Here is a 24,244-nt window from a genome sequence, read left to right as displayed (position 1 = left end):
TGTGGTGACCAAAAGATAAATTATAATATTCGATACTTCTCGGCCAAATCTCATTCCTGTTATATTTCTTAAACTTAATCATATAAAAGTTACATTATGGGAAAATCTGACCAGAGTTCTTAAAAGCTTGGTACCTAAGCGATGTATCACAATGTGGCTTAAGTAACGAGGGGCAGAATGTCGGTAGAAATGTAGGCATAAAGCACAAGTCAAAAACGCCAAACAGGCAGTGATGGGAACTAAACTAACTTTTAAAAGTTAAACTAAAACTAGTTTTCAACTAAAATAAAGTAGTTAAACTATTAGTTTATCATGAATTTCAAAAGATAGTTAAACTAAAGAAAGTTAATTAAACTAGTACAAACTTTTTTTTTTTTGGGGGGGGGTTGAACTAGACCTACATAGATATAATCATCCGACTATATGCATACGGTTCAATCTTATTCTTTTAACATTCTAGTAATATTTATCTATGATAAAATCAGTATTGAGGAATATGTTTCCTACATAAACGTTAATGCACAATAAAATAAAATGTCTAAATAAATATGTGTGCTTGTATTTTTGCCTTGAATCCTTTAGAAAATAATGGTACTCTTTTTTTTAATATATTAACTATATATATTAATATAATGGAAAATCTTATTTATACTGGTAAAGTTTAAAATCTCACTAAATAACATAGATTTAGAATTTCAAATTAGATCTAGTATCCAAAGAAATAGAAACGAAATCGTTGGAGTTTTAAGAAACATTTGACCTGTATAACTATTTTATAGTGTAAAATACATGCTTGACTAACAATGCCGATGTGCTATTTTCTTGTCTGACCACTAAAAATACAACTAACACTAGTGCATAACCGTAACGCGCTCAAGAGAAGAAAAAAAACTGGGTGATCTTGTCATTATGGACTGCACACTCAGTACACTATATAGACCTACACGTGTACGTCTATATGGCAGGTTGTTAAAATCAGTCGGACATACTGTATATTTACTTTCTGGGCAGGGAGGGTGTATAACTATTTTAGTGTACAGATATATCTGCGAACATGCTTGACTAGCCACGCCAGTGTGTTATTTTCTTGTCTGACCTCTCCACATTAAGCAAACACTATTGCATAAGGCTTAATGCAGGGTATTCTTACAGTATTATCGACTACACACGTACAGTACACTAGGCCTACATGTGGCCATGTGTATGTCTAGCTGACCAGGTTGTTAAAATCAGTTGGACACGGTCTATTTACTTTATGGTCAGAGAGGGTGTGGATTAAGATTTTTTTTCTAGAGTTGGTTACCCTAATGCTTTTAGATCTATATAGGCCTAGCTGTTGATTTAGACTTAATAGATCTCAATAATAAGTCTTAAGACTATAAAAGGGTGTAACTTGATGTTCCTGCAATTAAAAAAAAATATGTTCGCCGCAAATGAATTGATTAAGACCACTAAATATTGACCTAACTCACTAATCAGATTCCCACTAGAAACAGAAACACATCCACGTGGCTCACAAAAAAATTCGGAACAACCTCATTCATAATAGCCTACTGCATAGAAGCTTTTGGTAAAACATGTTTAAAATGCTACTTTCAAGTGCAAATATTTACTCCCATAACTTCTACCAGGATCTTACTTACCCTCTTCAAATGCAGACTGTCTAAATAGTTAACTGCATCATTTTTTTTTATAATCAAAGTTATTGATATCACATGACCAGAAAACAGGGAGTGCGTTTCAACCCTGACCACATGTCGAAAAGTTTTCAAATTTTAATTATACTTTTTTTAGTTAGTAACTAAAAAAAAATAATTAAAGAACGATTTTAACTAAACTATTTTTTTCTAGTTAAACAATGGCCTCAGTGATCTCAAAATATAGAGTTTGGGACATGAACCGTTCTCACACAAACCTTATAGTTGTCGCATTACTGCTGGGATTATCAGACGCCCGGCGAAGTTTTAAAATGTAAACTCATTCATCTTGTGTACTCTGTCGTTTCCTATAGTGCTGTCATAGTATTTAGAAAATACATTACTTTATATATTATTTTGAAACACACAAAAAATAACTAATCAAGATGAATTGAACAAGTGAACGCAGAATATAGGCGAAGATCTTAAAAAGAAATTGAGATTGGTCACACCCTAAGAAAGATGCCAACAACAGAATAAGACATGCGTTATATTAGGGTGTTATGGAGTGTGTGTGTGTGTGTGTTTCTATGGTGACGGCGGGTAATGGTTAGTTATGCAGTGAATGATGCAAGATAAGTAGCATTGTCGTCAGCGGTCTTAGTTAGGACAGACGACTCCAGAACGTAAAACACAAAACTGGCCAGTTGTTCTAGTGAGTTAGATTTTGTTTAAAATGCCATTTTATGTTATTACTAAAGTCTACTACAAATTACTGTGCATCATCACAAGTTGATTTGGTCTATATTTTAATAAAGTTATATTTAGTTTTGCTCATAAAGAAGTTATATTCAAGTTTTACAAGTTAAAATTGTCAACCAGCAGTTTGGTGCTACAAGTCACCACCATCACACCCTAAGAAAAGATGTCAACAACAGAGCTAGACAGGTCTTAAATTACAATTCCCTGAGAATAAGACGCAGAGTAAAACAAAAAAAAAAACAAAAAAACATGGCGACACAGTGTACTATTGAAGTGATGCCCAAAATGCGGCTCGCGGGCCAGATCCGGCCCACGATGTGGTTCTAACAGGCCCGGCGAAACGTCGGCACAAAGTGTAGAAAATCCTCCCTTCATTAAAAAAAGAGGTTGAAAAAATGTATCTTTACTTACGCTAGGGTCCTCACTATTTCTCTGATGGATTGGTACCATGACCGTTAACATTTAGTTGTTAATGACTGGGATTCTGAATTAGGAGTCTACCAGGAAAAGATGGATCTTTAATTGTTTGTGAAACATGATAATAAGCCAACAAATTCGTTTTATAAAGAAATTTTTGATGCTTAAAAAAACAACAACAGATAAACGGTATTGTGAAACAAATATGACTGTCATTCTTGATTTGAACGGCAAATAAAAAAGATTTTTAAACTAAGCCTAGATATTGAAAGATTTTGTAGAATATTTACCAAAAAGAAACAAGAAAATGAGTCAGTAATAAAGCTAGCTACAATTTTGCTTACATTTGAAGTAGAGAAATTAAGACGTTTTCCGTAAAAAAAAATCAATAACTTCCACTATCCAAATCATGAATGTAAGTCTCCAATCCAAAAAGTTTCAGGTTCATTTCATTTCGTTTATTTACCTTTTCTTTGATGTAGCCCGCGACACTAGTGTAGGAAATGAAAATGGCCCGCAAGCCGAATTAAGATGGGCATCGCTGTACTAGAGGACTCTTGAGAGGACAGGAAAGAGTTGGTAAAACTAACGAGAGACCGTGGAAAATGCAGTGTTTTTACTCAGGCCCTATGTTCCTTAAGGAACACAAAGGACAGATCATGCAGATCATCAATGGACTATTGATTTGAACGATGTTGTATTGTTTGACCACTTAACCTGTAATTTGAAATAATTTTCAGAACAGAAAGATTACTTTTTCGTGAAAGTAAAAGTTTCTCTTTCAGACCTGGCTATCTATGAGACACTAGATGTAAAGGTCATCTGTTTCTGAGGCCGCAGTTAACGGGGATGTCATGTGGCCGGCACAACGACCAACCGTGTTTACGTTTTTTTTTTGTTTTATCCTAATATTATTTTACTCAAAGAGTTCCTTAAGATAAGTGAATCTGAAATATTTTTATATAGCGCAGCGTTCATACTTATAACATGCTCAGTACTCTCTTGTCCAACCTCTTTTGTATGTGTGTGGGGGGGGGAGGGGAGAGGGGATTATGGGAGAGAGGTTTTTAAGCTCCCTTTAGACGCTCAGCAAACACAGCTCGAGTTTTGAACTCAAAATTAGTAGGTAGCCGAACGGTTTAAGCCACTCTTCTAAAAAAGCAAGAATGTTTTCGCTGATCGACACACAGCCATCGCAATGTAAAAAAGAGGAGAGAGACTTTCCATTGAATCAGGTCAATATGTTCGGCTACCTATTTTCTTTTGAAGAACGTTTTCATGAACGATTCTCAAAGACTATTGTCTTTTTACAACACAACCTTTAACCCCCAAATGTACAGTTGTACTTAATGTGAAGCATTTAACTGTTTACACTCGTTCGTAATGTTCCGGAACTGTGGTACTAGTTGTCATCCTTGTGACTGCTATCAAATTACAGTCAATCAACATCAACCTTTGATTACACTTGTTAAGTCTCCTAAAAACAAAACATGTTTGTTCACAAATGTATGCTTCTGGCACCCATTAAACTCGCGTGGAAGAACTGACTGAATCTTTTTTTCTTTTACTTGCCTGGAGAAATTCGAAGGTCTTGTTTGAAAAGATTTAACATGCACTTACATAGCAAATGCAAACAACTCATTGCTATAGCTGCCACGTAAAACATGAAATCTGTCTTCCACTCTTCATTAGAAATAAAGTCACAGTCAATGTAATTCAAGGAACATAAATATTTCTTCCTTGAGGTTTTATATTCTTCTCATTGCCTTGCCCATGCTAAGCCAACGGATACATCGGAATATTTTGTTTCTAAATCTTTGAGTACGTGTTGGAACTGACGAGATCACAATGGTTTATGAGACAACAATATGATATTTTATGCAGCTTTTTGCAAACTTTCCTGTTAAGAGTTTATGGTTGGGATATTCTTTAAAACAACAAACAAACAAACTCTTTTTCTTAGTCAAAGATCGAGATCCATCAGTTGTTACATTTGCCATCTTGTTCTAAGCATACCCAACACTCAACACAGTTCTTCATAGCATTGAATAAATAATGGCCTGAGATTGTGTCTTAGATTGAGTTAAGTCTGAGTGTATTGAAGTATAGTCAATTAGCTTAAGCTTCGTCTACTTGAAACTTTTTATAATGCGACAGTTTCAATAATTTATACAGATATTTAGAATTATTTTTAATATATTTGCATTTTTACATGTATATACTGTGGGCACACCTTATATCTGTAGGTGTCCGCAGGCCGCATAAAACACTCCGGCGGGGCGCATGTGGCCCGCGGTCCGTAATTTGCCCACCTCTGTTGTAGACAAAACAAGTTGAACTGAGCATTATTATTACTTGAAAAGCGAGACGTTAATGAAGAAACTAACGAATCAAGATACGGAGTTTAAGGCTGTGTTCTGTAATAACTCTCTAAATCCGAACATGTGGTTTTTCGCTCGGTGTGTCTGTCGACTGAAACTTCTCGGCTGCACCAATCCAATACCAAGTGTGTCTGACAGCAGTCTCGCCTTCCTCAAGATGCCATCCCTTAAGTGTACCTCAGCATGGTCAAGTAGGTTTTTGATAATGTCATCAATGTGACTGCTGATGTGTTGTTGAACTTTGCTAAGTTGGACAGAATGCAACATCAGGGATACTGATTAAAGAACAGATGAATAATTGAGGACGATTAAGAGAAAAATCAGAAACACACGAGAAACAGGCATTGATTACACATATGCAGTTTGTCTGGTTTCACTTACAGCCGTTATTTTGAGACACGCGACACAAAAGTTTTGACTTAAATTGCGAATGAATTCGTATTTCTCAGTCCATCGTGTCTCACACAAAAGAGGTAAATTTAGCACAAACGCTCTAGCTTGGGACTGTTACGTAAGAAATAGATAATCTTCTTCATGACACTGACAGCATACGTATATCTGAAACGTCATTCAGGTCATTGATAACAAATAAGAATGTGAGACGGGCAACGGACAAAGGCTGTTTTTTTATATTTTTCACCAATCCTTGTCTGAACATAGTACTAAATGCTAGCCGTCACGGGGCAGCCATCGTAGCCTTGGCCGAGTAGTTTGTTCATGTGTAAAATGTACACAATGTATTGGCTGACAATGACGTTAGACACAGGCAGTGCGTCCCTCTTAACAATAGTGACAAAAGAAATGAATTCTTCTCGAATACAATCGTCATTAACAAAACCAATGCTCAAACACATCTATTCAGTGCCAGAGATATCTGCAGTTTTATCACCAAAATACCCAGTAAACGCAGTTAATTCATGATGCTTCTGCTCGTATTTTGTTTCTTGCTGCTGCCAGAGCTCCGTCGATACAAATCAACATTTGGACTCAAGACAATGGCAAGTGAAGAACTTTCTTAAGTTTCTTCTATCGTCAACTGGTGGACGTTAACCTGCTATTTTATCGAGCGCTAACACTGACCGCAACTCTGCAAATACATGTACCAAGAGACTGCACTCTTCAAGCTTGTTCAAAGAAACTCTCACATATGTCAAATCGAAGGATAGCTGGCAAGGACTTTTCCTCCAAGGCGGAAAAAAAAACGTTTATCATATTCTAGGTGTGACGATTGTATTTGTATACAGCTTTATATATAGCACTTGGTTGTAAGATATAACGATTTCTATGTTATGATTTCATTGGTCTGTAAGTATAGTTACGACCCTTGGGAGATCGTTATTGTAATAAGAGGCATGAGTTTTGAAGTCTAATCATATAGTTTAAGTATTGTACAAAGCAGTTTGTGTATATTTAATAGTTTAACATTTGATGCATTGTCTATAATCACAGATATTCTGATTACTTTTTGTTAAATTTATATTTCTTTCTTAATCCCTGGAAGAAAAAAGTTATATGTCCATGTCAAAGCCATGTCAGGAGTTCACAACACTAGGTGTTAACTAAATATAATGGTAAATATCAGTGGCGTCACTATGGTGGGTGTCACCCGGTGCGGTCAGCTCAGGGTTTCAACCCCGCCTCCTTTAAAAAAATCTTTTTTTTTTCGTTTGTTTGTTGCGCGGTAATACATATAGTTTATAATGTTACGTTCTCTCTCCTAATCGGGCGTTCAGTAAACACTGCTAAACACAACACAGCACATCTAACGCATCAAGAACTTGACAACAAGAGCTCTGGTCAATCTGGTACTTTAATAATGAGTGAATAAGTAGATAACAGCCAATACTAGACAATTGGCAACAAACACATCAACAACTAAAATGTTACTCTGTACATCAACGTACAAAACTCTACTGTCTCTATCTCGTACATAACACTTGAGGACTCAACCAGGACCGACTTCATAGCCAGACTAACAGTCCAGGTCTCCTTCGTGTCCTATCTTGAACCGCCGCCTTCTTACACACTGTGCCTCTAGTCGGCGCCTTCGGGGTCACGGAGGTCACGCTCTAGTCCACGCAGGCTTTGGATCACATGGCCATAACATTCATCATATTTGCGTGTAACCGTAGTACTGTCCCTTCTCCATCGCCTGAGTTCACGTGTGTCAGCTGAACCTACAGTTAACCCTTTCGCGCTGCCAATATGGTTATAACAATAATTACCTACGTTATTTGATTTGTCAACAGCTATAGAAATGCGTGTATATTAAACCTTAAAATTCAGCTGTTTATTACAAGTTATCTACATTTCACTGGGTTTGCGTAGTCATGTGAAATTATGCACGCATCCTTAATCTTTGGAATCGAAAACATTGCCATTAATATATAGTTCAATTTTGCAACAACGCAATCGTAAGTAAATGTCTTTTTTTTTTCTGGATTTCAAACTTGAAAACGTATCGCTAACTTCAAGTTAATGTCTGTAACGATCTCATTTTTAATAAAATTCCGATTTGTGAAAGTGTCGTTTGTTCCATTGTCTCAAAAAGTTCTTAATTTTAATTTTAAAAATCCTTTTTCACATACGCCATAGATAAGCAGATGGTAAGAAACGGTGGAAGGCTTTGTTAAATGATTTAAAGATATTCTTTAAAGCCTTAGTGGCATATGAAACATGCAAATGTCCACTTTTATTTTCTTTAAGAATAACTATTGTTGCCTTTAGATCCGTTCTCAGTCATTGTATTTCTGATCGAATGTCGCCTTTTGAAAAATCATCATATAGTCATACGCAAATATTTTGAAACTAACATCTACAATACTTTGTTGGTTGTTGAACTATAGAATTTTTTGATTGGATTGCTCCATATTTATCTGCTACATCAATGATTGCTTCCAGTAAGAGTTGAAGCTCAGAATAAAAAAATGGTCAGTGCACATAAGAATGAACCCCTTTTTATCCTCTTAAATCGGCGGTTCTCAACCTTTTTTGCTCGGCGACCCCTTTTTACAATTCCTCACTACGCCGCGACCCCCCCCCCCCAACATTAAATCTGATTTTCATTGCCAAAGCTTTATGTTTAATCATGAAACAATTTGTAATTATATTCTCTTTATAATATCTCTTTAAGATATGCATTTATTTATCTTACTATTTCTAATTCCTATTATTCACATTGCATACACATGTGACGTTTTTCTGTATTTAGACATGATAATGAACAGACTGTTATGCAAAAAATGTATTATTGCAAATTGAAGAAGAAAATGCAACACAGACAAATTGGACAAGACTACAAACACTTGATCCAGATGTCTGTAATAGAGAAATTTTTCGCTGCATCTATATTAATGAGTTCAATAAACTATTTGTTTCCTAAACATTTTCACTTTTGACTTTCATTGGAGTTCTGGCATGTGCAAATGGGATGTTAAGTAATTTGGAAAGTTTGATGAAATTTTGTCCGCAAAGCATTAGCAAATGGCATCACTGATAATTCGACACAAATAACTTCGCTACAATTGACATACAAACTGATGGGGCAGACAGAGGAAACATTGGTGAATGTCTTACGAGAGTGTCCAAATGCTGCGAGGAGACAACTGAAGGGTCACTTGAACTCCATGGAGGCTATGAGACACTACGTTCAACAACAGAGTTTCTTACCAGAACTATGGGAGGCCCACAACAGAGTTTCTTACCAGAGCACAACGAGAGGCCCATGCTTTTCTGCCCTACTACCATTAGAAGTTCATCCAAGGTTCATGTTCTCCAATACGTTACGTATTCTATACAAAGTTTACGTATTAAAATTAAAATTTATGGATGCACTGTTCAACCTTTTTCAAAACGTACACATTTTGGTTCACATATTACAGATTTAACAACTTAGTATTTCAATTAGACACCCTATATGAACTTTATAAGTGGCGAACCTTGAAAAAAGATAATGAAAAAGGGCAGACCAAGGCTATACCCCCTGAGGTAGACGGAGAAGGGTTCGAACTAGTAAAAAGCAAAAAAAAAGGTACAACACCTGAAAAATGTATGGACAGTGGGAGGGGTACCCTTTCCCCTCCAAAAAAGGCGAAAGTAGCACAGGGTCTAACACACACAAAAAAATGAAAACTGCCGGACACGCTAGATCGGAGCCTAGCTCTCCAAACAAAACAAACAGGAAAAGAACTCTTTCTCTGTCCTCTACCTCAGATGACCAGGGGGAAGGCACTGTGGTGAGAAGGGAAAGGGGGAGAACGGGAGAGGAAGTGGAAGATTTGGAAGATATCCCCAACTCTCCTGCACCTCTAGTAATCGACGAGGGGGAGGACCCTGACACACCGCCAAACACATAAACATTTTTAAATAGTAGGCACACACACACACACACAACGCAAAAACCCACCAACACACAATCATGGCTGACATTACAATTCTTTCATTTAACATTCGAAGTCTGAAAAATTAACAAAAATACACAGTTCACTCAACTAAAACACGCAAACCGGACTTTTTTTTCTCTTACAGGTATCCAATATCACTTCAATTTTCTCCAAAACACACATACATCTTAGTTACAAACAAACCCACTTAAATATAAAATCATGGAGGACATCACGGTTTTGTCTCTAAACATTCATGGACTCACAAACAAACAAAAATATATAGTATATTTATCAAGAAAGTATAAACCAGACTTTATTTTTTTACAAGAGACAAATTTAGGTACAGAACACAAAGCACACACATACACAACAGACATGGGTTTTAAGGAAGGGTGTTTTAGTTATGGTAGCGGATGCAGGGGGGTAGCCATTTTTCAGGTATCAGATAGGTTTAAAATAGTCCATAGGTATAGTGACAACAAAGGGAGAGTAGTCATCATTAAAGTAGAAACAAGAAATGAAACAATTACACTGGCTAACATTTATGCACCAGCAAAAAGAACAGAGAAACGGGAATTTTTTGAATATTTGAGTGAAAAATTACACGACACATATAGAGGGGATAGTTTGATTTTAGGAGGGGATTTTAATTACATCACGTCCACACTAGACAAGCAGTACACAACAACGGTAAATCTTCCTTCACAGATGAACACTACTATTAATAATTTCTTGAAAGACATTGAGTGTGAATTTAAGTTACAGGATGCATACAGGAGTGTGAATCCCACAGGTCAGGACACTACTTCGGTGAATAAAGCTCATCCCGTAACTTCCAGACTAGATAGAATTTACGTACCAACCGAGTATCATATAAGTAAGGTAGCTCATCTAGAAGAGTCTCTGGAATATTCAGACCATAAGGCAATAATAGTTACGATAAGTACGAAAATTAAAAAAAAGACAAGGAAAACTAGTCATTGGAAATTTAATGATTCTCTTCTAGAAATACCTCTTTTTATAGAATTAATCTCAAACACACTCAATTCTTGCTTACAAGATACAAACAATCCAAACTTTAACCTAACAACAACATGGACACTAGTAAAAAAACTCAATAAAACAACAATGTCAGGTCATATCAACACTAGTACAAACACGTAGAAAACAAGAACTAGAGAAACTGAAGCACACACTATTACACGCTGAGGACGAAATAGATAGAACTCAAGCCTCATTAAAGTTGGAAGAATTAAATAACTACATCTACAAAGGAGCTGAAGTTAGATGCAGGAACTATTTAAGTCAAGAAGGCCCAAACAAACTTTTCTTGTCGATCGAACAAAATGTTCAGTCTAGTAAATGCATAACAAGTGTTCTTGATATACATGGCTCAAAAGTTGAAGACGAAGACAAAATTAAAGATGTTTTCATAAGTCATTTTAAAAATATCTACCAGTTGGAACCTATAAACAAGGAGGCTCAAGAATGTTTTCTAAAATATTGTAAACAGTTGAAGCAGACCGATGAAGAACTTTTGGAGACCCCATTTACTCTAGACGAACTCCAAACTGCACTAGACTCGACACAAAACAACAAATCTCCCGGACCGGACGGTCTGACATTTGAATTCTATAAGACATTTTTTCCCTTAATAAGTCCTCTATTACTGCGACTGTATAGTGACGCTGTTAAAACAGGACAACTTCCAAAAAATTTCAACGAAGCATATATTACACTATTAGCCAAAAAAACAACAGATAACAGTTCTCCAAGTGACTACAGGCCCATCTCACTACTCAATACAGACTATAAACTACTGACAAAAATGATTTTTAAACGACTTAAACCCTTCACTCCCCAACTCGTAGGACAAGACCAATACTGCACCCACCCCGACAGGAGTATTGATGGAAAGACACATTTCATTCGAGATTTTATCATGTACAGTCATGAAAAAAACTCTAGCGTTGCCTTCTTATCTGTAGACCAAGAGAAAGCATTTGATAGAGTCAGCCATAATTTCCTCTTTAAAATATTAGAAAAATGTAAAATCAGCCCTTTTTTAATAAAATGCATTAAACTAATTTACACCAATGCCAGCAGTAGACTAATAATCAACCATTCTTTAAGCCAATCCTTTCCAATTCAAAGATCTGTTAGACAAGGCTGTCCTTTATCCCCCTTTTTATACATCCTTTGTCTAGAACCTTTTCTAGAATCTATTAGGTCAGATCCATCTATCAAAGGAACAAAAATCCCGGGACCCATCCCAGTAGTTAAAGTTAAGGCTTATGCCGATGACACAACATTTTTTCCCTCCTCTGAAAATGATATTAATAACATAGTTAAAAAGTTTACAATTTTTGGCCATGCCAGTGGTTCTAAAATTAACATAAATAAATCCTCAATAATGGGTGTAGGGAGGTGGACATTTAAGGAAAAATATTCTTTTAAACTTGTAAATAAAATCAAAATATGTGGTATAGAATACAATAGTAATCCCTTTTTCTTCTGTGAAGATCAGTGGAAAAATATTATTATTAAGGCATCCAATTTAGTTAACAGGTACAAGCACACAGGTTCTACTATTTTTGGTAGAGCCATCCTTATAAACAATTTGGTCATCCCAAAGATAGTCTATTTAGCCAATATTATAGAACCTCCTACAAAATACATATTTCAATTAAATAACATAATTAGAAGTTTCATCTTCAAAAACACACTTAGAAACATCAAACATACTACAATTATTCAAAACAAAGAGGATGGGGGGATCAATTTACAAGACATCAAAACTAAAATATGTGCACTCAGATTAAAATTCATAGGTCAAGTAGTTAAGAATCCAAATGATTTTCCTTTTACAATATATTATTATGGTTTGAGATTAAGCAATTTAATTCCAATACAAAACAACATTCCACACTATTTTGGCACAAACTTACATCCTTTTTATAGATCCATCTCAAGAACTCTTTCAGGCAATGAACCTTCAATACACAATAAATATAAAGAAATATACACAACATTAAAAAAACAGTTACAAGAAAATTTAGCTATTAGGATTAAATGGGGAAAAGATTTAAATATAACAGATTTTAAAGACACTTTTACTAACCTTCATAACAAACACATTGCAACAAAAGCTAAAGAAATATCTTACAGACTTATCTTTGGGATGACTCCATTTTCAAAGAAAAAACCTGGTGTAAAATATTGTAAATTTTGTCAATCTGTTAATGGTGACAATGAAAAGCATTTATATTTAGAATGTTCTTTATTTAGTAATGTTAGAAATACTGTAAGAGATTCATTAGAAGGAAATTGTGAAACCTATGTGAATATTAATTTATCTATTCTCTTAAACAAGTTGCCTAAAGCTAAACACAAGATGATACATAATTTTAACTTAATAATTTTATCAGAATACAGAAACTTAGTATGGAACAGTAGACTTAAAGCTGTGTATCATAATGTCAATTTTAACCCTAATGATTTGGATAAAATATATAGAAATATAGTTGATTTTAAAATTAAACACTATAAAGGCTAACCCCAAATGTAATTTTATATTGATCCATTGTATGTACATATGTTATATATTAAATCAAGGAATTTTTATTTTTTTTTTATTTATTTATTTATTTTTTTTATTTTTTTATTTTTTTTTTCTCAAGGATTCCTTTATTTTCTTCCAATGAATTGGAAGGTTCCATTTTAATCATAAATTATCAATTCACAAAGTCTGTTTAAACAATGAAGAAAATAAGTTTTGAATGTAATGGGTGTGTGTGTTTGTATAAGTAATAACTATAAAAAATTTGCATGTGTATGTATTTAATACATCATTTATTTGCTTTAAAATTATAATTACTAAAAATTACCTATAAACTATTTATTAATTTCTTTTTTCAACAAGAGAGACAATTAGGACTGGAAGATGCAAGGTGGAAATTTCTTTTGGTTACATCCCTTTGACCAAATTAATAAATTTTCAAGACAACCCAAACAGGACAGGATTTCATGAAAATGGAGCAAATGGACTACTAAATTGTTAAAAAAAACAAAAACACTATCACAATAAATAATAATAAAAATAAATAATGAATTTAATCTTAAAATGAGTTATATTCCAAAATGAAATAATTTTGTAAGCTCTACATACACATACTTACTTTGAGCTCTGTACTTTATAGAAACCAAATTGTTTCATAATATGTACATTTTTGTAACTCTAGCAGACCCCAGAGAATTCCTAAGGATATAGGATGGAGGTCCTTTGTCTTAGGTTCTTAAGGGAAAAATTGTTGCAAAAATAATAGAAATAAAAATAAATTTTTAATAACTCATAAGTCACTAAAAAAAAAAAAATAATAATAATAAAAAAAAAAAAAAAAAAAGTGGCGAACCTTAAACTCACTTATATCTTATTATTATTGACGATTAATAATGACTCATGACCTTACGTACGGCATACCAGAGCTTTACAACACGAACAGGCTTATGCATTAAGCGCATTTACTTAAACTGTTGAAATTTGTTCTGCTGCGACAATTAAAATGTTTGAAATGAATTCTGATTCTGCTGTCTGCTACATCTATCTTCGAATAACAATAAAAAATAGTAATTTCCGTTGTTACAAAAACATGTATGTGTCAAGTTTTACATTTTAGATTAGGCCATACTTTCGATGGTCTTAAACGACCCCTGACAAATTGTCAATCGACCCCCAAGGGGGTGGCGACCCACAGGTTGAGAACCCCTGTCTTAAATAGTGATATGGTAAGGTTTTCCAAAAAAAGGCCCCTGGTTAAGTTCCACGGTTCCGGTTCTACTTGCGCTGATATGTTGATCTGTTGGTGCTGGCTTCTGTCTTCAGGTCAGGAACAAAGTGACAAATGTCAATACTAAGACAAGCTGGTGGTGCTGTTTCAAGAGAGACCAACTCTCTCTTTAAAGAATAAAATAAGCAACCTCACAGGTTGAATAGACGATCACGCAGTGTGGTAGTAGGGCATTCCATCACTCGTGTGTATATCTAGTAGATTCCAAGCTCAGCAACACTGCAACAGTCAATAACACAACAAGGTGACTCTAACGATCAGCTTGTAAATATTGTTACGTTCTTCTCTCTCTCTCCTAATCAGGCGTTCTGTAAAACACTACTAAACACACAACACATCAACACAAGAACCTGACAACAAGAGCTCCAAATAATCTGGTACTTTAATAATGGTCAACTAAATAGATAACAGCCAATACTAGACAATTGGCAACACAATCAACAGCTACTAATGGTGCACCGTACATCACCGTACTAAACTATACTGCCTCTATCTCTTCCTGGACTCGTACATAACACTTGAGGACTCCGCCAGGACCGACTTCATGGTCGACTCACAATCCCGGTCTCCTCCGTGTCCTGTCTTGAACTGCACTGCCTTACACACTCTGTCTCTGGTTTGCGCAGGCCTATGATCAGATGACCATAACACTCTAAATCACAAGCACAAATGTTGACCAGATCAAGTAGACACAATGAATAAACGAATGTTAATCCAGTAATCCTACAGTAATCCTCCAGTAGTGTACTTATCCAGATCAGTGGCGTAGCAAGGTACTCGTGGGCCCGGGTTCAAGAATATGTTGATGGGCCCCACCCCCCAAATGAAAGGATCATTTAAGATCATGGTTAAGTACTAGTCAGCACACTGAGCATAATGCGCCCGTGGGTGCTTTTGTTGAAACAATAACTGAAGGCTATTGTACTGTCCACTCATATTGGAAAACCATCATGGCCTTGGTATCGTCAGTAATTTAAAGAAAGATTGTGATATTTTATTACTTTAGAGTATTTGTTCAGTCAAACCTGAAGACTTCTGGTTCGGACAAATATGAAAACCTTAAAATGACTCTCTGATTACAATTTCTTTGGGTAGTTCGTCATTGGAGTTCACAAAACATTTTCAGAAAATGCAATTTTAATAAATTTGTAATTCTCTTTGAGGGCTGTAATCATGATATCAAATTGGATCTCCTTTAGTATTTTTTTTTTAATTGCATTGCCCAACAGGTCTATTATATCTTTGAATCTGTGAGTCGAGGTAAAGGCTTATGTTTTTGATTTCTTAAGAATTTATTTATTGCTTAGATATTGTCGTTGTTCCTTGTGTCACCAAAAAACGACACTCTTCGCGATGACCACTAAATGAAAGGTTGTTGCATGCTTAACTTAAAACTAACATTCACTATGCGATTAATTACTTTCAGCCAGTAATTATCAACTTCTTCAATGTGTTCTTTGTTTGCATCATCCACCGTTCTCAGTCTTTCATGTTGTCTGTATGTTTGGCAAGCTTGTTGCTGAAGTTAAGTCAATATTAGGCCTATCCTTTTTTTGACGATACGGTTCAAAAAAACTAACAACATTGATGCTGTGTCAGGATATAAAACCGAGACCATCGAGACCATCCGAACGACTGTCCAGTGCACATACTAGACGACAAGGCAGCCATTCAAGTGAAAGACACTGTTCCATGATAAATGTAATTATCGCTCTATCTAAAAAAAAGTTTTGTTATAAGCCTTCTCCCTAATTCAGTCATAGTAATTAGCTAAAATGTCAACAGCTTTAACGTTTTCGTAAGTAACAGAATATGATGTCTCTTTTGTATGTTTAATATCTAATTGTAAGTCTAGGCCTATATATAGATTTCTGATAATAGAAAAATGAAAACAAAAAGGATGCTTACTTTAAAAAAAAGCACCAAAAAAAAGGTAAAACTATCAACGGTTTAATTAACATAGAGGAACAAAAAAGAAATAATGGGAGTTTGGGACCCAATTGTCACACCAACGCACCGTCACCTACAATAAACCTGATGAAGGCAGTTCCTTACAATGACTGTAGGTGAAAACACGGGTTAATGTTTAGAAGTTAATATGATATTTGATATGACGTTTAGGATATTTTAAGGAAACTTTTAAATTTTGAACCATTTGTTACAAAATTACAGTGTAGGACAGGCCACAGTTGGTCATTAGTCATGGGACCAAGTGATATGAAACCCCTACGCGCCATGCAGTGCCATATTTAGAGCTGAAAAAGCCTTAACCTATTTGAGATATGGGGCCCCATATAAGTCTAAATATTGTATGTAACTGCTAAATATTTCTTGGAGGCCCTAAGCTAAAGCTTATGTTGCATAGAGGTAAATCCGACCCTGGCCCATGGTTGTTACACCATCGGGTATGGGCCCCTAAATGGTCGTGGGCCCGGGTTCATTGAACCCCTTCGCGCCATGGATGCTACGCCACTGATCCAGATGTAGATCTAGATCTAGCAAACTACGAAGATGACGACCTAGCCTGTAGTCAGAGAAGAGTCGCCATTCCTGTTGATGTGTGGATAAATGTAGATGTTTTATGCGAGTTAGAACTAGACACAATCAACAGAACAGTTAAGAGATAGATTCAATAACTTCAGCTGATAACTTCAACAATTTAATGAATAAAAAGGGCCCACCAAGACGACCGAACAACAGTCCAGACCGCATACCGCACTAACAAACTAGACATATATTGCATATATCAGAAATATTATCGTTCGCGAAGATGTGACCACTGCCTTCACTATGACGTCCACCTATTGATAACTTATTGTACTAAATAACACATAATAAGAGAAGATGCTAGTTTATTTTCTATTTTCTCTTATTATTTATATAAAATAAAATCTGGTTTGATATATATAGCTCCTCTTTCGCGGTTGAAGATGAACACAATGGACTTCATTCACCAATCGTAAACAAACAACATTTAGCCACGTAATAATATTGATAAAACACATCACGTGACAGCCTTTATGGATTACGTATTTTGCATAGAAGAGATAGAGAATCACGTGGCTATATGTTGTTTGTTTACGATTGGTGAATGAGGTCCATTCGCATTTCCTGTTTGAATGTCGCCTTTTGAAAAATCAGCATATAGGCCTACGCCAATATTTTGAGTAGAGCTGAACCATAGGTTTTTGAAACTCTAGGCCAGCAAAAGCGAGCAAGAGCTCCCTCTCACCGGCCTGATTGAACCAAGTGTTCTGTCTGGCTGAGGGTCTTGTGTCAATTTTGACGCTGTCATTTCCAGTGACAGTGTCGCTGCGGACTCGCGGACTAGAGTCTCGGTCGGAGGCCGCGTACACAGGGAACCTCTGCCTTTTTCCAATTAACACGAAGATGGCTACAAAGTCCATTGTCACTTTATTTTAAAAAATTCAAAATATACCTCAAGAAAAGAAACATTGTTTTAAACAAAACAAAAGACAATTTAACATTGGTTAACAGTCTAATGCTGTTTGGAAGAAGAAAAAAATGAACCAAAAAAAAAAACAGAGCTTGAAGCTGAGATGGACCCTCCTTCCCACCACTGTAAGTGGCATCAAGTGACAACGTCGTAACTACAAAATGTGGGTTGATATATTCCACACCACACTGCAATTATTATGATAGCATTTTATTCCCGCTGTAATGTAGAGTACAATTGTGGTCTGTTTGAAATGGGGTCAGTGGGTGAGAGGAGAATGACCCGCTGGGTCAGACGTGTCAGTTCATGAGTTCCGTCTGCACGTCTCTGATTCTGTGTGCAGCAGGCGTGTCGAGATTGAGATAATGCGTGTCAAATTTGCCGCCTTCAAATTAAGGGGACATAAATATAAGTAGTATAGGAACAAGGACAGCGTGAGAACAGTTATTATTATAAGACTAAGTAGTTTCAAATTTTATTCTTGCATACAAGCTGCTTACAATCCATTTTTGTATCAAAGACTAGACACTGAGGAGTCTTACCAAATTTAAGCATATAATAGGAAGGAATAAATCCAGGAACAAAACCAGCTATTATTAGCAGGATTTAGTTGCCAGACTTGTAAATTTTTGGATTTGAGTGGGTGCCATTCCCATGATTTCCATTTATATTTTACAGGCGGCGATACCGATAATTATTCTTACCAATATTTAAAAATATTATAGGAAGGATCACAGCAGGGACCCCTTTGTAGTGAACACCAGCAATGTCCAAACATTTTTAGAACGTGGGTAAAAAAAAATAATTACCGACTCATGGATCAATCCCCCCCCCCTCCAAAAAAAAAAAAAGTAGAAGTCGAATCCAAGGTTAGCGAGCTTCAGCAGACTCATTCACTGTGGGTCAATGTTTCATTGGGTTGGATAGAATGGCAAAGTGGGCCGGAAAAAGCCCCCGGCCCCTATGCTGGAAATCGCTGGCCCACACAATATGACATTGCGTCAATTCATTACACTTAGATCAGAACCACCTATGCGAACATCACAAGTCTATAATGACATTGTGTGCAGTAATAGCACTTAGGTCGAGACAAAGTACACCACAATGTGATAGCATGTCAACTCATCACACTTAGGTCAGGACCTTCACGTACGCCACTAAATTTATACAATAAATGTGAACAGTTATCACATCAAAATTTTATTTTAACATTAACACTATGATTGAATTTTTTAAATTTAAAAATATTTAAAAGCAAATTTATATAGCAGCTCTTTTTGCCTTTCTTAAACATTCGTCCATAGAAAATAATGTGTTGGTCAGATGAAATGCACGTGTGATTATAGAAATACATTGTAAAGCATTAATGAGACAGACATTGCTTAGGCCAAAACCTAAGCTAAAAAGAGTTGCTAAAGCCATAATTTTAATTATCTATAATCTAAATAAAAAGTTAAATTATAATCTAAATAGTACGAGTTACTAAAGTCATAATTAAAATAAAAGAGCTGCTTAAGTCCTAATCATAAACTTATATATTATATCTAGACTGGAAACCGGAAACTAATTCTTATCCATGATTGATCGATTCACACACACACAGATATATATTATATACGCAACTCTTATTCAAGCTCTAATAGAAGTCGCTCCAATCAATCTTTTCTGTCTTAGAAAAGAAATGATCTTTATCTTATCTTTAGTTTTCAAAGTTTAGAAATAATGTCTTATCTTTAGTTTTCAAAGCTTAGAAATAATGCAAAATCATTTCTCGGATTTTCTTTAGAATGGACTATTAATCATATAACTATATATTCAAGCTAATATTTGAAACAAAGCCATTTCCTGTTTACATTGAGATGTTTCAAAAAAGCTAACTTGAAATAGTTCATGTCTGTTGCTTTTAATCATCTATGTACATTTAAATAGATTGATTACCTAGATCTTTCTAGATTATGTATCAAGAAATTGCAAAATAATAATTATGACACGAGAGTAATCTTATTTTTGATGTTCAATTACTAGTTCTAAATCTAAAAATTAAATTATATGTTACAAAGGTTAGATTGGGGAGGGGGTATTATTATTCAGAAAAATATTAAAGTTTTTTAACTATTTCTAAGTAAAAAGATAGAAGAAGAGACGTTGATGATTTAAATGTAACATTCAAACTAATAATGTAACACGATAATATAATGAAACTAAAGTGAAAACGTGAGAATTTGATCACAAACAAAAAAGAGAACAGAGGAAAAAAAAAGAAACATGCAGAAGAGAACATAAAAATCGGGGTAAGGTTATTAGAGATACATGGGAATTAAAAGATTTATTCTATATTGTGGTGTTGTATGTGCAGTCATTGCTTGAAACTTTTGATGCAGCAACAACTGTTGTGAATGTCTGAGAGTTTCACTTACCTTACGGCTAATTGGATTACTCTTTCCAACCTTACAGTGGCAGACGTCAATTGCAGCACGATTAAGGAGATTAAGCATCATTGTGTGTGTCTGTGTGAGTGCATTAAGTGTGTACGTGTGTGTCCAGGGCCGGCCTTAGATAATTGCAGGCCTTATGCAAAGTGAATTTGGTATCCCCATATCAAATCAAAAAAATATTTTAAAAAACGCGAAAAAGAAAATTAAGCAATTTATTTAAAACCTAGTTAGGCTACCTGGCTAGTATATACTAACAATAAGATTGGGCACAAGTTTTGCTATTTTTTCTTTTAAAAAATGTTTTAAGTCCTGTGCGATGCCCCCGCCAATTGTAGCCCCCCTAGGCCTTGGCGGCTGTCTTGTTTGCCTATGCCAAAGGCCGACCCTGATGTGTGTTTTAAGTGCGTGCGTATAATAATTAGTAATTTAAATAATTAAAAGTTCTTGGGACGGGTAAGATGCATTCGATTATATTTGTAAAAAGAAGAAAAATAGAAGAAAAAAATCTGCATTGTAGCTATAAATTAAATCTAGAGAACGAAGAAGATCTAGATCTACATAGATTCTAGTAGATAGACTAAATATATAAATATAGATCTAGATTCTAGTTAAACTAGTAGATGTAGTTCTAGAGATCTTTATTTCATTGAGCATCAAATGAAAACTAGAAAATGCTAAAAGATCTAGATCTAGTAATCGATCTAGACTCTATATATATGACTATATCTAGATCTACAATAAATCTCTCATAGATCTAGAGTCTATAATGAGTATGTTTATATAATTTCTTCATTATTTGTAAGATTTCATCAATACTTAATGTTATAGACAAATCATTTAGATCTAGAAGCTAGTACTCAACTAGTCTAGTAGACTCTATCTATCAGTCTATGTACCTTGCCTACTCTAGTCTCTAGATCTACATTTAGATAATAGATCTACTATCATCTAGAATCTAGATCATATATATATATATATATATATATATATATATATATATATATATATATATATAGATCTAGTTCTCGATTCTCCTTATGTAGATCTACACGCTCTCCCGACAAGTCAGTTGATCTAGATCTATCTAGATTCTATATATCTAGAATCTAAAGATAGTTATGCAAATGAATTTTAAACTTACGAGGTTCAATGTTAGTTTTTTCTTCTATTTTTGATTCTAAGAAGAGTCCTACCTTTGAGTAATAAATAATCCAATCTGCTCCAATAATCCGTGCTATTTCAATAATCCAAGTTGTAAGGAATATCCAATAGTTGAATCACATTAAATTATCCAAAAAAGTAGATGATTGAAAAAGAAATATTGTTCACAAGAACACCAATAACAACACGTCTGCTTCCACTCAAAGTAGGTCTATTCTAGATCTAGGTGGTCTCAAACTATCTCTACATGAGAAAAAAAAAGTTAACTTCCGGTCAATGCAATGTATTGCTTCGCTTGAATGAATTACGTTACGTGTAAAACTAAAGTAGCAGTTGAAATTCGTTCAATATACTGATAATAAGGCGTGTCTTCGAGTCCGAAGATTAATTAGGTATGCAGTATTTCCCGTGGTTAACCAGTCCCAGCTGCGGCCTACATATTTTGCCACAATTAGCGTAGACAAAACCATTTTCCATTTTGGTGGATTTAGATTTTCTTTTCGCCGTCGACATCAGTCCTCGGCAGTAGATTTTCGTTTGGCCTTAAATGTGTGTCTCGCGGCCTTTGAAAGAGATATCCAGCTGTCTGGATCCGCTGCTTTCTTTAATATTCATATGTAATGAGAGAAAATTGACAGTTCTCAAATAAAAAAAAAAGAAACAAAAAAGGTCGACCTGTTGAGCCTATCTAGTATAGCAAGGTCTTATTTTTTTTAACTCAAAAGACGTCTTTGTTTACATTTTTTTTTTTTTTTGAGGTTTATGTTCCAAAATTTATTTATAATTTAAATGGAAATACAAATTAGTTTTTTCCCCTGGCAACATTAATAAAACTCCCCTCTCCTTATCACAGGGTTCTTAGCGCTCCTAAAAAAAATAAAAGTCTCCTAATATTCTACTAAAAATTGCCAGAATTCTCCTAAAATGTTGTCCACTCTCCCAATAATTTTTTAAAAAATTAGAATCTTGCTTATTTCTTGCTAAAAATGTGGGTGGAAAACAACAACAGGTAACTAGGCATTCTGATCGCATGACGTTACGGGCTGGCTGTGTTAATGAGCTGACCAGTGACGCGACGCGTTTACACCGCCTTTTACCGTGACCTCCGTGTCCCTCTCTCTCTCTCTCTCTCTACGTTGAATGTGCCGGGACCCGCGACCTCGTGATTGAAGATGACCTTGACTCAAGCAAGCATTTGACCTGGCAGCGTAGAAATGGTTGTTCCCTTTCATTGTTACGACTAAAGGCGCGCTAGATCTAGTCTGTAGTGATTATTGTCTATAATTAGAGCAATTACCAGCCTAATGTGTGGACAACACCCCTCCGGGCCCTCCCACAACCCTTACCTAAAATCTTCTTATTCTAACTGTAAGAATGACTTCGCGTAGAAAGTCCGTAAATCATCTAGCTAGAAATAGTATCTAGATTGATTTAGATATACGTTAGATCTAGAGAAGACGATTCGCACCTAACCTGAAAACTCCATAATTTTAGTCAATTCAATGATCTCTATGAATTTAGGAAATTTAGGCACTTTTTTGACAAGACGGAAAATTAGGCACTGGAAAATAGGCACTCTTTAATTAGCGACCTTAATTTTGAAAATAATTTTAAGATTTTAATGTATATTTCATCCTAAGACCATGGGCTATCGGTGACGTTCTAAAAAAAAAATAGCGGCTATAACGATTCTTACTGAATTTTCTTGATATAAAAGAAAAGCTGACAAAACGGGGGGAAATGACAATCATGAGAATGTGTGGAAAAAAATGACTCCGGACTAAGAGCCATTATAAAATGATGATTCTCCTCTCATTTCTTCACCTCCGTAGCCCTCCCCCCTCCACGCACTCCCATTAAAAGGAGAGGATTTGTCGCGGGTAGATGTTGAGCTATGTCGTGAAAATGACGCAATGAGTCTCAAAGCTACACACTGGAGTTAAGGGCAGGGAACAGCATACCAAGGTGTTAAAATTAGAGTGGGAATGGGGAGGAAGGTTTTATGCGCGTTACTTATATGAATTAAAATATACTGATCAACTTACGTAGTATTCATATTTTATAAACAGTCTTAATCTCTATTATCAACACTCCTTCTTTCTATTTTTAATGGGTAGCCCCTTTAGAAGATCTATTGTGTGAGTGTATATGTGTGTTACCTCCTTCAAATATTATTTGTGGTAATTAATATTTATTGAATATATATGTAAATTTATGTAATATAATATTTAAAAGGTATATGGTTGGAAATTGCAAAACGGCTAGAAATCACGATCAAATATGTTTTGAAAAGACAGATGAGTTGAACATTTCTATGTCATGTTTTTTTAATGGAATATTGGTCTCTTATAGATACTTAGTCTGCTTATAGCAGATTGTTGATGTTCCAATTTAACCCCGCCTTCTCTATCATAAACCAAATTTAATATATGGCCTATTTACTACAATTTTGGAGAAGGTATGATATTCCCCCATTCCTTTTATGTTCAGTACCACATACAATTTTTTTGCTCTTTAGAATGAAAAATAAAAAAGTCAAAAAAGGTTTCATACACACATTATTAAACAAACACTTACACACACACATATATATATGATTAAAACAACAACAAAACACTCGTTTCCCTTTCAACACTGCCCAATGAAATTTAAATATCTGCATTTCCTTTATATTATTATTTGTATTACTGTTATTAACACTATGATGGTTAAAACTGAAATGTGTCTACCAAAGTTTTTGAAAGCTCTGCAAAGCCTATAAA

General features: G+C 35.1%; 2 long non-coding RNA genes across 2 annotated transcripts; one reads left to right on the top strand and one right to left on the bottom strand.

The window, feature by feature from the left end:
• Positions 1 to 10,241: 10,241 nt before the first annotated feature.
• Positions 10,242 to 13,624, top strand: LOC129927484 (uncharacterized). The gene is made up of 2 exons (XR_008779095.1): positions 10,242 to 10,375; positions 13,505 to 13,624. It is a non-coding gene; the product is annotated as an uncharacterized LOC129927484 (long non-coding RNA).
• On the bottom strand, positions 10,375 to 21,915 carry LOC129927483 (uncharacterized). Its single transcript, XR_008779094.1, has 3 exons — positions 21,515 to 21,915; positions 13,761 to 13,876; positions 10,375 to 12,788 (listed from the first exon to the last, which is right to left on the bottom strand). It is a non-coding gene; the product is annotated as an uncharacterized LOC129927483 (long non-coding RNA).
• Between the last annotated feature and the right edge of the window lie 2,329 nt (positions 21,916 to 24,244).

The sequence above is a fragment of the Biomphalaria glabrata genome, chromosome 7 (assembly GCF_947242115.1).
Source record: "Biomphalaria glabrata chromosome 7, xgBioGlab47.1, whole genome shotgun sequence".
NCBI classification, from domain to species: domain Eukaryota; kingdom Metazoa; phylum Mollusca; class Gastropoda; family Planorbidae; genus Biomphalaria; species Biomphalaria glabrata.
The sequence above is the reverse complement of the archived record's forward strand: the minus strand, read 5'-3'. Positions and strand labels throughout refer to the sequence as shown.